The sequence below is a fragment of the Astatotilapia calliptera genome, chromosome 18 (assembly GCF_964374335.1).
Source record: "Astatotilapia calliptera chromosome 18, fAstCal68.1, whole genome shotgun sequence".
NCBI lineage: Eukaryota > Metazoa > Chordata > Actinopteri > Cichliformes > Cichlidae > Astatotilapia > Astatotilapia calliptera.
Genome location: NC_137439.1, coordinates 34,728,886 through 34,743,315, shown reverse-complemented (window position 1 = coordinate 34,743,315; position 14,430 = coordinate 34,728,886). Strand labels below are relative to the sequence as shown.

The following is a 14,430-nucleotide window of genomic DNA, read 5'->3' as shown; positions in this document are numbered from 1 at the left end:
AGTGCTGTCATGCATTACAGGTAAACTCAAAATATCAAATTAGTTAACTTATGATCACAGAAGCTTTAGAGCATAACGTAAACATAAGACAAAAGACCAAATGAATATTACCCAAGCATCTCAGTTGTGTGGTTGCATGCATCCATCACAGAGAGAGAGAGAGAGCGAGAGAGCTGTGCATGAAGTGTGATTTTTATCGCGCTCGAAGCGAAACAGCAAAAGTCAGAGTGAATTCATGACGATGTTTATGTGAAGCGTAGTTTGGATCTTCTTTGGCTGCTGCTTCATGTTGTGTTGGGCTCTTGAATAACACTCCTGCTCAAGTGATAATGTGGAGCAACAACAATCTTTAATGCAGTTTTTCTTGTGGCTGTTCACGTGCCAACCCATTTCCTGTTTGTGGGTAAGTACTGCCGCCTAGTGGCGCATGCATGTACATCCATATAGATTACACCACAGTTCAGTCAATATTGTTTGGACAGAGATAAAAGCTGCAGCTTCAGAATCAGCGCAAAAAGGGCGTAAACACAAAGCGCGGACCGGCCAACGGATCAGAATCAGCGAGCTGTCGGCTTTCAGCCACGGCCGTGTCCGTGCCGTCGGGTGAGAAAGCCACATCTCACTGATCCTGATCCGTGATCCATAAACGCTTTGTGTTTATGTCTTTGTGCACTGTAAAATGTAATTCTAGACGTTTGTTATTTCAACATATTATTCTATATCAGTTTGACGATAGATGACTGAAGTTGTTGTTATAACATAGAATTACAAGTTAAAAACGTCCCAATTACACCAAAAAAAAAAGCTAACTTGAAAACTCATGTCCAGCTAAATCAGCAACTTATCTTAACTTGACAATGTGGGTAAGTTGAGCACAGCAGGATTCAAAACTGTCCCACGTGACTGCTATCGAGGTGCATCATGGGGAATTGGCGGTTAACGACATGCTCACTTTACTTGGACGTCTTCTAATCGTCTTCTTTGGAATCTGCTTTCACGGTGAGTAACATTAGTTATAACTATAAGGAAAGAGAGCTACGAAAGTTGGAACATGTTTTGAATTCATGGCATGACGTGGGTTTTCTCTTTTACCGAAATGTTTGCTTTAGCTAATGTAACTTTAGCCCACAAGGTCCAGCTTGTGTGTCATGACCAAACTTGACCTAATAAACTGACATATGGCCTTTTTTATGGGTTTAATGTGGCACTGACCAAATCACAAGTATTGTGCCGCTAGCTTTAAGGTTGTGCACTCAACCACTGCTGCGATATTAGCAAGCTAACTCAGCTAATTAAGCTTGTTTCATATTGTCTCTGTACTTGTAACAACAGGCTGTTGTATTTTGGTGGAAGTTCATTTTGGCAATATTTCCAATAACTGGCTGGGTTCAAAAAGAACTTTTTGGCAGGACTCCGATGCTTGTTGTCATCTGTTTACACCTATGTAATCACTTAAGTTGTTATTAAGTGCTGCATGCTAAGCTGCAAGAGTGCACTGAGGATTGAGACAAAATATGGTCCACAAACCAGCATTATATTAGTTTTTATCAGATAGTCCTCCAGTGTGTTTATTTTTTGCTTTAATTACATTGTGCAGTTATTTGTTACCCTGAAATGCTCTATGCTTAACAACAGCTCACTAATTTAACTTATTTTTGGACTCTTGTGATCAGTATGACTAGATTGTGTGAGTTTCCATACTAAAAGAGCTGTAGAGATAAAATAATTGGCATAAGAGACACTGATTTTTGGCATGATATACTGCAGAAGTGTTTTTGGGTTGTTGTTTTTTTGCATAATTTACCTTTTAATTAAACTGCATTCCCTGTATTGTAACAAAACTAACATTGTTTATATGTCAGAAAATTAGCAAACATGAATAAATGGCGAAAACAATATAATTATAACATATTTTTATTTTACTTATTTTAGGTCTGTGAAGCCAAACTTGATGCTGGGGATTTATTTTTGTCAGTGGAGTCGAATGGTAAGTTACAATTTGTGCATTTTGTCATATTGGAAACACCACAGATTATATTGTAACTTAATAGCTCTGTAGAACAAATGATATAAAGATTGTAGTGTCAGGGTCCTTAAGAAGTAATATTGCACTATTGATGATCGCATGCAGGTGGCATAAACTAAATATTCAGACGTGCTACCAACAAATGATTCATTAACAAAAGCAGTGGAGCAGACTGTTTAGGTTCTTGTGGTTGTAATAACATCCATAACTGCAGGTTTGTCATTAATTTATTTTCACAGGTCTAGATGATCACATCTGACTTTGTCATTTAAATGAGGTGGACTTGCAAACTTTGCACTCTTTTGGGTAAATTGCTGTCCACTACATATACACAGAATGTGCACAGTATTTCAGATATAAAAAGCGAGTATGTAATGGACTCGCTGGCTTTAATGTAAAAAGCCTGTTGTGTAACTTTAATGAGACAGTTGGACTAAAGCAATGTGTTGCTCATCAAGGTAAACATCTGAGGAATAAGGCAATTGTTACTTGTCCTTTCACTCAGTGTTCTTTTAATCACACATTTACTCCAGTTTTACATCACATAAGTCATTTTCACAATCATTCTACTTTAAAAGATTTCAAGACAGAGCTTATTGTTCTCTGAACTTCCTTGTTCGCTGAACGGCAGGTAAAGTGCATCTTTTTGTTTGTTTGCTTTTGTGTGTTTGTGTTTTCTCTAATGGGCCTCAGATTAAGCCTCAGTTTGCTTAAATTTGGGTCTCAAAGAATCTTTTTTTATTCTGCCTGTACTCCCCACCCCTCTTCTTCTGTTGCTCAGGTTGAAGCAGAATTTGCCTGTCTTACATCTGTTGACCTGAAAGGGTTCCTTTTTGCTATGCTTGACCATTATGGAGAGGTTCGTGGAGCTGTACAAAATCAAGAGCGGCATGGGAGGGCTAACTAGGCTCATAAAATGCTTCGGTGATGATGTAAGTGTTCAACTGCGAAATCTAATCCTTTAAGTTTTAGGTTATCCAGTTCAACTGATGAACTCATTGAAAGAAGGCTGATGAGTAAAGTCTGTCATCATATTTCACAACTGGACATTTAGTGTGGTAACTTTTACTGTGTATATTGGTGGTAGGTTGGATATCATTGATTGATTGATTGGTAATTTATTTCAACATGTGAACAATATACAAGTACATTTAGAAAAGAAATAAGAGAGAGAAAAAGATACTATACAAATTACATACAAAAAACCATTCTGATTAATTTACATGTTGAAAGGGAGTGGGAAGAAGTATACACTTATTTATCATATTCTACTTGAATGTCCTGATAAGCCTGATTCAAAATCTCCAATGATAATCATATATTGATGGAATTATGTATCAAAAGCTGTGAATTTGGAGCTGTCTGCATGCTTCATAAACACTGTTTAAAAAGTGTTTTTGTTTTCTTTTTGACTTCTTTGACCAGAGCCCTACACAAAGGAAGAGGACAGAGGACCTCACACACTCTCAAGACTGTGAAGGTTAGCATTGTTTATTTTAGTAAATTTTATAATGACAGCACCACAGTGGATTTTAAACTAAACAATAGATGCCACATGATAACATGTGTACTTCTTCCTCACCAAATGTATTATTACAAGATCTTTGACACTGGATTTGGTCTGGGTTTCAGAGAAACTAACTGGCAAGCTAGCATTGATATTATTAGTGTCTTGTGTTTATTCGTGTCTTCACCAGGGTCTTTGACATTTCGCTGCTGTACTCTTCACTTCAGCTTTACGTTTGATTTCTCACATTGTATATTGTAATGGCAGAGACATTAGGATATTTAAGGGGCTGCAGTGGCTGCTACAGCTGTGGGGGGCAATACTTCGTGAAGTGTCCTGGACCCTGGAAAAGAGACTATGTAGACTGTGTAGACTGGGTAAGCAATTAAAGGCAAGGCAAGGCAAGTTTATTTGTATAGCACAATTCAACAACAAGGTGATTCAAAGTGCTTTACAGAGACATTAGAAACAAGAACAAATAAAAAGCATGATTTAAAATTGAATAAAACAAGCAAATAAACTATAGCAAATAAAGGTTACTGGCCCAGAGTCATTGGGCAGCTGGGTAAAGGTGGATGTTGATATTCAGTGCCAATTATGCAACCTGTTCAGCCATGTCTATATGCTCTTTTTTTTTTTTATGCTGTTAATATAGGGAGAAAAAATAAACTTGAATCAATAAACTGATCAAAGAAGCATGGTCTATGGAGCCACAATCTGATCCTGTAGTGTAGCTGCAGTTTGCACAGTTCATGTATTCTCAGACAGATTTGGTTTAGAGCACAGCCAATATTTAGCGTAAGTAGATTTAAATTTACACACACTGGTGATGGCAGCTACATTGTAGCCACAGCCACCCTGGGGCGCACTGACAGAGGCGAGGCTGCCGGACACTGGCACCACCGGGCCCTATGACCACCACCAGTAGGTAACAGGTGAAGTGTCTTGCCCAAGGACACAATGACTGAAACTGTCGGAGCCGGGGCTCGAACCGGCAACCTTCCGATGATAAGACGAACTGTCAACTCTTGAGCCACGATTCAGTCATCCACCCATGTGTGTGAATGACTGAATGTGTAAAGCGCTTTTGAGTCCTTAAGGTACTAATAAAGCGCTTTACAAATACAGGCCATTTACCATTTAAATGGAAAATTTTGTTTGAATTCTGCAATTGAAGACATGCTCAGTTATTTATGAACATGGTCTTTGTTTAAAGCAAGAAATGGATTTGTAACATGGGGGTGCATATCTCATTCTGAAAAAACTTTACTAATAAGTGTTACCCAAAGCCAATCAGCATCAGCCAAGGCATCAGTGTGGCTCTTCTTTGGAAAGACATGAATTCTTAAGCACGAGGGATATTGTGTAATTTTATTTTATTTTTTGTCTTTGAACCCTTTTATAGCCGACAGGTATTGAAGACACGTTTTCTAAGAGGATGAAAGTTGCCATTGTGATGGTGAAAGAAGAAGACATCATCGATGTGTTGGTTGTCGTTGAGGCGGCAGTAATCCTGTCTAATCTGAGGGATGTCTCAAGTGCCATTTCCATGCTGATGGGCCTTCTCTTTGCCCTCAACATAGACTATCCAACGGAACTTAAGGGCATCTTTGAAGTCATTCAGAACATCCTAATGAACATTGGTGGAAGGCAGTGCGTCTCACTAGTGCATGGTCTAAGAAACAGACTCTTGCAGAACGCCATGCAGAACTGTAATTGTATGCTCACAGCATACAATTGCCTTAGTGTTAAGGACAGTTTTTATTTTACTGTTTGTTTTTTTATTCTTGCAAGTTCTCATTCTCACTTTTGTATGTCACTAAATGACTACACTTTACATTCCAGATTAGACAATTACTCATTTGTTCATGGTTTAAGAAACTTACGTGAACAACAATATAATGGTGGACTCTGCAGATGCTTATCTCATCAAGTCAGTAGTTTTTCCTTTGTTTTGCAACTGAGCAGACTCAAACTAATGTTGCTGAAATATTCATATTATCAAATGTTTCAGAAGCATGCACTCATTTTCAGAGATATTGGTTCTGTGGAATTTGTTGCAATTGTTTTTGTTTTTTTGGGGGGTTTTTTTCTCTTTTTTTTTGCCTGTCCCGTTTGGCTCTTATGCCATCAGAGTTGTTGTCTAAAGGCAAAGAAAGATGCCCAACGGATTTACTTTACCAAATTGACCATCCCAGCCTTGCCGTAATGGTCCATTTGATTCACCTTTTATTGTTTATTTTATTTTCACTTGCTAAATACAGGACAGACTTGACTGGGGGAAAGAAGGGGAGAAAGAAAGAGGGAAAGAGAAACAGCTGAGAAGAGGGACGGGGGAGAAGGGCAAAAAACAAAAACCAACAGAACGGGCAGAGAAAAAAAGAAAAAGAAAAAAAAATGCATCTATCAATCACCTGGATCACCTGCTGAGAAAGAAAAAAGAAAACAAGCAGAAGAGAACAAGAGTAATAGAATAAACAACATCACAATGATATATGGGAATATGACAGTAAATACTAAATATTAAACATTATTGTGCAGCACATAAGATCAACAGAACACAGTGTGCTTTGAGGTAGGAGCCAAAAAGGGTGTAGTTTGTGGGTGTGATCACCCGTGTGTACACCTGTGAGCATGGACGCGCTTGTTTTTAAAAGGTTCCTTCATGTAATGATCTGCTAGAGGGTGTGGGGGGGGCCACAGCCCCGTCCTCCAGGGCATGAAGCAGGTATGGAGGAGATCAAAACTCCAGACATCCAGAGGCCCCCAGAACACAAGAGACCAAAGAAGACCAACAGAGGGGCAGCCGCGCCACTGTCCCAGAAAGAGCTGAGGAGAGTCCCAGATGAGGGCTCACTCAGCAGCCGTGGAGCAGAAGCCAGGGGGAGTTGCAGTGACGCGCCTGTGAGCTCCGCCGGCAGCCAGCCGTGCCTGAGTGACCGAGCCCCAGGCCCCAATTTGTTGCAATTGTAAACGAAGACAAATAGAAGAGTTTGATGTCTTAGTTGTTATAAACTGATCTTTACTGTCACTCATCAAAGGTTTTGTACTATTTTAATATTTCAAGTTTTGTGCTAACAGGTGTGACTGAGCACAATGAAGTTTAAAAATTTTGCAAATGTAAAGAATAACTTTTCTAAAATAGCAAGTGTCCCGTTGATACATTACAATAATGCAGACTTTATGTTGTTACTTCACAAGAATCACTACTGCTCCTAGAGTATTGGTCAGAATTTAATCTTCACCCAAACTGGGCTCAAGACCAAGTTCAAATTTATTGTTTCGCAGGGAGCAACTTTTGAGTTTTGATGGATTGTGAGCCTGATGAGCTACGTCACTGATTTCTGTTTCTCAGATGACTAAGATGGCACAATAAATGTTGAATGTTGCATGCTCATGAGTAATTATCTTGTCATGTTCTTAAAACAAACTTTCTGCCTGAATTGATCAGATACACTTTATTGGAATCTGTGGGTTTTTATTTTTTTTCTGTAAACAACAGAAAATTTATTTAAAGGAATGTAGATATTTAAACCTGAACTCTAAGATAAGCCTAACAGGTAGTTTTGCTGAAATGGACGTTAGAAAGCTTAAAAAAGAAAAACTTAAGATGTTCAATACACATTTTTCTTTACATCCAGTCAGTCAACTCTGATAATTAAAATGAAACTGATTTACGAGTTCACTCAGCTACTTTAAGGAGCTCAGTTAATTAATAAACTTAAATCAACTTAGCTAACAGATTATGTTAAGCTGAAATAGATTCCTAAGTTAAAAGAACTACTAAAGTATTTGAATTAACTGAAAAACCCAAGTCAACTGAACTAGGACAAGAGTTTAAACAATAGATTATTTTAATTTAGCTGAAAGGGTTTTCCCAAGTAAAAATGACAATTAAAGGAGTTGAACTGGCTAACAAATCTCAGTCAACTAAACTAAGATGAAAGTTTAGACGACATGTGATTTTTCATCAACACAACATTTGGTTGTGTTACAAGAACAAACTCTATTTCTTGACTTAACTTAAAATTTTAAGGCAGCCCTTTACCTGATATTTTTAAGTTGAAACAAGTTATATTTTACAGTGTGGTTTAAACTGTGAATATACTGCTGTGTATTGAAGTTCCTCTTGTTTTGCATAGAAATATACTATAATATATATAATATAATATAGTCGGCCTCTTGTGTAAAGGACACAGTGATGCTAAAGTCAGAAGCTGTGGTCAGTTCAGTCAGCCCAGGTTTCAGTATTCATGACATGCCTGAGGTAAAATTTGACCTCACTCCCCCTTAGTTAAAAGAAATAATGAAAGCGCATGAAAAAACTCCTGACTTAACTCTCTGTGCTTGCATTGGGATGGCTCTCAGGAAGGCATCAGTGCAGCACTGTACCAGTGACAGTGATGTAAGCTACTCATCATTGGTTTTGGGTCAAAAACTGCACCAAAGGCTAATTACCACCTCAATTCCTGAAAAGCAGGAAATGTATGAATGATTTTGAGCATATATGTATTCTGCCCGTTCCATTATTTTATGATACAGGCAATAATTCATGAACCCTGTCTGTGTCTATCCTATGAATTCTAGCCAAAAGCACCTGAGAACATGCACATGATGCGGTGAGCAACAAGTGTGCAGAGCACAGCGATGAAGACAGAGTGGAGCAAGTTTCAAGCTTCTGATGCTACAGGTAACTGCACACAGATAACCTGAGACGTGTGAAGCTTTCAGTGGGTCTGTGTGATGGTTTATTGGGTAGAAACAGGCTCGAAACCACAACGGTTTCATACAATTATATTTGGCCCCCGAGAAGTTTTACAGCTTTCCTAGTGATAAAAACCTCCTGTATTGTAATTCATGCTACTGCTGGGATTAAATTATTTGAAGTGCCTCAATTCTGCCATATAACCATATAGTGTAGTATTAACTGGACACGGCCCTAAAAAATAAAGGCATTAGACAAGTGTCCCTAGAAGTCAAACGCTGCAGACTCTCACTCACGCTTGCCTGGGAAAAAGTAGATAAGACGGGACCATCTCTGGTGGAAAGTTACTGACACACTGTTGTTTAGACTAGAGTGAGAGAGCTTCTGTAATAAAACTGTCAGGGGCTCACCAGCATTTTGAGATCAACATGTCGTGCAGGACGCATCTCCCTCCTAGATGTAATAAAGAGTTAAATGGTCTACTGAGCAGTGTTTTGTCTTCCATCGGATGCCTCGGAGGAATCAAAGGAACTCGGTGAAGTGTTGATATTTAACACTACACAAAATCATCAAGCAAATGACAATTAAAAGACAGAAAAGTTTTTACTACAGAAATTTCTGTTTTTCACGACTACAGTTTAAAAAACGAAAGGAAAAAACTGTGCAGTGTGGGCAATGAGCTGTCAGGGCTTTTACACGTTTATTTCTTACGATTTAAGTACAAAGAGCCGTGCCAACAGATTTCTGTCTTTGTCACAGCAGCTTTTTCTTTATCATGTAGAAAAACAGTTAAATATGTCACTTCTTTACACAGTAAGGGGAGTTTCACTGGTCTGGCATACAGTGGGCTGTATGTGGCCCGCTATGTAAAATGAGTCTCAATCTTCATGGTCTGAGAGATGCAGCCCACAAGAATGATTGAGGAATCAGGGCTGGACTGGGAGGAAATCGGCCCTGGCAGTTTTGGTCTAGGTGGCCGATCATGATCGCTCCAGAAAAAGACAGAAATATATAAAAAATAAAATAACATAACATACAGTGGTGTGAAAGTGTCACACTTAAATGTTTCAGATCATCACATTTAAATATTACACAACAACAACACAAGTCAACACAAAATGCACTTTCTAAATGAAAGTGTTTATTATTAAGATAAATCAACTGTGGCGTGTCACAGACCAGAAGATCCTCCAAAGCCAGACATCATGCCAGCATCCTAAGAGATTCAGAAACAAATGAATCGAGACCTGTCAGTGTGGACAGGGTTATAAAGCCATGTCTAAAGCTATGGGACTCCACCAAACCACAGAGAGAGCCATTATCCACAAATGGAAAACATGGAACAGAGGTGAACCTTCCTCGGAGCGGCCGGGCATCCAGCCACGACGCATGGTGGGACTCATCTCTGGGAACGACGAGACGGCCTACCAGAGTGAGGTGGATGGACTAGCAAAGTGGTGTGAGGCAAATCACCTCTCCATGAACATCAGTAAAACAAAGGAGATGGTGATTGACTTTAGAAAACAGAGAGGCGAGAAAACTCACACCCCAATTCAGATCTATGGAACCCCTGTGGAGAGAGTCTCCAACTTCAAATACCTCGGTGTCCACATCAACGAGGACCTCACTTGGAGTACACACACGGACTTCCTCATTAGTAAAGGCAGACAGCGCCTCTATCACCTGAGGCGTCTAAAGAGGTTTAAGATCTCCAAGAATATACAGAGGAGATTCTACACTGGTGTCATTGAGAGCATCCTGTGCAACAACATCATGGTGTGGTACGGGAACTGCACAGTACAGCAACAGAAAGCCCTGCAGAGGGTTGTGCGCACAGCTGAACGCACTATGGGAACATCTCTACCAGCACTGCAGGACATCTATGCTGAAAGGTGCAGATCCAGGGCCATCAGGATCATTAGGGATTCTAGCCATCCCGCCCACAAACTGTTCAGGCCACTGAGGTCAGGGAAGCGCCTCTGTAGCCTGAAAACAAGAACAGAAAGGTTCAGGAGGAGTTTTTACCCACAAACTGTGAGACTCCTCAACCAAAACACAAACCGGACAACATGATGGACAATCTCACACACAGTACATAATTTGCACTTTATCTTTCTTCTCTGAACCTTATCCGTACCTTATTATATACATCTGTACTATGTAAATATGTATATTTTTATAGTCTTCTCATTCAAATCATTACAGTGCAATATCTTGCACGTCATGGATATATATTTATAAGCACAAACATATGGACTTTTACATTGTTTTTTTATATATTTTTTTACTTTTAACTTTTGTTTCTTTTCCTTTTTTTCTTAGCTTATGTAAAATCCTTTTTAGCATGTTTGCACAGTCGGGGGGAGTACTTTTTTAGCCAGAAAAAACATTTCACTGTATGTTGTACCAGCTATAACTACATGTGACAAATAAATAAAGAATTGAATTGAATCCAAGAGGTCACCAAACAGCCCAGAACAAAGAGCTGAGACTCACTCGCCTCAGTAAAGGTTCGTCACAAAGGGGAAGTAACAAAGTACAAATACTTTGTACTCTACTGTACTAAAGTAGAACTTTCAGATATCTGTGCTTTACTGGAGTATTTTTTACTTTTCCTCATTACATTGTAAACAAATAACTGTACTTTGGACTTCTTACATTTTGTTTTTACTTTTGGTTTAACAAATTTGAGGGGGTTATTGTTTCTGTCACTCTGAGCGTACAGTCCTCTTTGAAATAATCACCAGGGGACGTTACATACAAAGAGATGACGTGTGCCACAGTAACAGGTCCAAGTGGGCCATCTAATGAGCCCTACAGAAGACGATCAAGCATAAAGGGAGTAACATGTTGTGGCAGGTAATTTCAAACGCAACGTTTCTATGAGCCCAACAAACATCAGCAAACACACAAGCTGTTTTTGTGTAGTTTCTCTCACAGTGTGTTGTAGCTAAAGGTCCAGCTGCTGTATTTCACAGGGACAGAAACGAGTTTGAAATAACTTCACGCAGAGATGGAGAAAGAATACAGGACAGGAAGAGGAGAGCTTATATTTAAAGGTAAGGACTGCTCAGTGGCATTTGATATAAACTGAAAGCTTACATGGAAGTCTTCATGTTCTCATATTGTGAAACACGCTGTAAAGCAAACTAACTGTGTTACTTAAAGAGCACATGAAAGTCCTCTGCAGGTTAGTGCAGGATAATCAGGTTCGTTTACAGTAAAGAACTGTGTGCGACTGATGCACAATGGCTGTGGTGCTCGTGGTCTGTTACATCAAGTGTAACAGAGATGAATATGAATTTCAGCTGGTGATGCTTAAATGTAGAAAAAAGACGGTGTAACAGTGACCTGTCAGTGTAGAGGGTGGAAATCAGCCAGGACAGAAATACCTGCTTACATCTTGTTGATTTCAGTTTCTACAAAGAGCCACTGCAGCTGATTTTAGGTTCCCCCACCTGCTAAATCACACTGTAAGATGAAAACCCTGCTGAGCAAAAGGAACAAAGGCTGCTCTCAGTTCTGCCAGAAAGCATCGTGATGATCCCCAAAACCTTTGGGAAAATTGAACTGTCTCTGCTGCTCGTCTGCAGAAGTGACGAGTATCTCAGCCTTCCACACAGTGAGCCTTTTCTCTTCATTCAGATTGTATCATGGACTTAAGATCTGTTGTTTGATCTGTTCCTTCCATCTCTCCTGGTTTATTTCTCACTGGTCTCAGTTGCTACAGTGTCTACAATAAAAACATCCCGTTTGTGGAATCCTGTTTTTTCTCAGTCCTTGCAGCGCTTTCTGTCACCTAGAGCCAGTTAATGTCTCCAGATCAGCCCTAAAGAAGTGCTGATCTTTGAAAATGAATCCACTGTGAGTGAGTGGACAAATGTCATTGTTTTTAAGCCCCACAGATACAATCATAGTTTAACTGTACAATGCAATGTAGTCCAAATAATCCAGCACATATACAGCAGTGAAGAGACAGAGGTGAGCAGGGTCTGTGTTTATGTATTTGAAGTGAAATTAAAGCTAATTAGAGCTTAATGGCATGAAAGTGAAAGTGGAAAGTGCTAAAAATGCAGAATTATCCTTTTAAGTGAATCTAAATATTTTCCTTCCTCTGTCTAAAAGAAGCTTCATCTCCTCTCTCTGTTTATACCAACTCTACTGTCTGACTGGCTTCTGGAGACTCAGATTTGAAGTTTGCCAAACAGAAAAATTGATATTGTTCACTGAATGTTTTCCAACAGTAAACATTTTTCTAACATTTGTTTCCAGTTTCTGTCTTTCCATGTGTTGTCCCGTAATCTGAACTGGAACCCAATGAAGCAGAGTGTAATCACCTCCTACGAGCCATCCTGTCACAGTGAGTGGAAGCTACAGTATCATATACTAGCTCTTTGTCATTTACAATGTGAGCTATTCATGGTGGCCTAAAACAAACTGTGTGCATGCTCTTGTTGTTAAAGGGAATCTTCCTGCAAAGCCACAAGTCAGCGTCACCTCTGTTTCCTGCTTGTCCAAAGTGAACCGTGATGAAAAGATCAATTCATACAGAAGTGAAGCAGCAGGATCATCATGGACGCACGAGTATGTTTGTTTTGTGGCACCACAAGGGAGCCTGGAGTGACTGGAGCTCCACTGGATCATCACCAGTAGGAAGAAAAAAAACCACCACGTGGAACATTTTTGTAGAATCGTTGCAAATTTTCCAGCACACACTGGATGTGATCTGGGAATGCAGTTTCTTGCAACGTGTACTCAGATATTTATGCAATACTTCTGTAAGAATGCTGTTTGTTGACTTCAGCTCAGCATTCAGTGCAGTCATTCCCTCCAACCTGATCACCAAACTTGTGGATTTTGGACTCAGCAACTCCAGGCGACCGTGGTTCAGGGGATTGGGAAGCTCATCTATAACCGGAAGGTTGCCGGTTTGATCCCCCTGGTCGTTGTGTCCTTGGGCAAGACACTATATAAATGCAATCCATTATTATTATTATTATCTTTACCTGGATCATGGACTTTCTGACCAACAGACCCTGGCATGTAAGGTCAGGCCATAACTGCTCTACCACCATCACACTCAACACTGGCACTCCACAGGGCTGTGTGCTGAGCCCGTTCCTCTATGACTGCAGACCTCGGTCCGGATCCAACTCCATCATCCAGTCTGCAGATGACACCGCGGTGACTGTCTCATCAGAGGCAATGATGAGTCTGCTACAGGGAAGAGTAAAGCACCTAGCTGTGTGGTGCTGACAATAACCTGCTCCTGAGTACCAGCAAAACCAAAGAGCTCATTGTGGACTTCAGGAGGGAGAACATGTCCCCATCTACATAAATGATGGGGACATGTTGAACGGGTTGAATGGGTCTCCAGCTTCAAGTTCTTGGGGACCCACATCTCTGAGAATCTCACCTGGTAAACTAACACCTCCAGCCTGGTCAAGAAGGCCCATCAGTGCCTCTTTTTCTTGAGGACACTGAATAACCACATGTCTGCTGACATACTGGTTAACTTCTACCACTATGTGATAGAGAGCATCCTGACCAACTGTGTCACAGTGTGGTATGGGAACTGCTCTGTTGCTGGCCACAAGGCACTGGTTGGGCAGTTTTCACCACAGGGACTCCACTTCCTGCCATTGAGGATGTCCACAAGAAGAGATGTCTATGCCGAGCACGCATCATTCTCAGGGACTCCTCTCGTCCTGCCAATAAACTCCTCCAGCTCCTCCCCCCCAGAAGGTGCTACAGGAGCCTTCAGACTAAAGCCAGCAGGTTTAGGAAGAGCTCCTCCCCCACAGCTGTCACCCTACTGAACTCAGTTCACTCACTGAACCCTTCTACACTCCTCCCAGTGACCATGATCATTTCATTCTCAACATTCACCACATGCTCACATTGGTTACTGCTATAGTTTTAGGACACTGACAGAGTCTCTGTTATAGTGCCTACACTGTTCACTGTTACAGGCTGTTCAGAGAGCTACGCTTCCACTGCTGTAGATATATTCATAGCACTCTGTGGATCTGTTTACCTCACACCGATACATCTGCATATATGTAGCACATCTGTATATTTGTTCACAGTACACCTGTATATCTGCCCATCTGTACAGCAATACAGAACATCTGTATGCTACACCATCTGTATGTCTGTACATATGTATACAACAGTACATCTGTATATCTG

At 40.3% G+C, this 14,430-nt stretch overlaps 1 long non-coding RNA gene across 1 annotated transcript; it reads left to right on the top strand.

The window, feature by feature from the left end:
- Positions 1 to 875: 875 nt before the first annotated feature.
- Positions 876 to 7,016, top strand: LOC145421862 (uncharacterized). The gene is made up of 4 exons (XR_013903235.1): positions 876 to 1,987; positions 2,808 to 2,958; positions 3,452 to 3,506; positions 4,939 to 7,016. It is a non-coding gene; the product is annotated as an uncharacterized LOC145421862 (long non-coding RNA).
- The last annotated feature ends 7,414 nt before the right edge of the window (positions 7,017 to 14,430 follow it).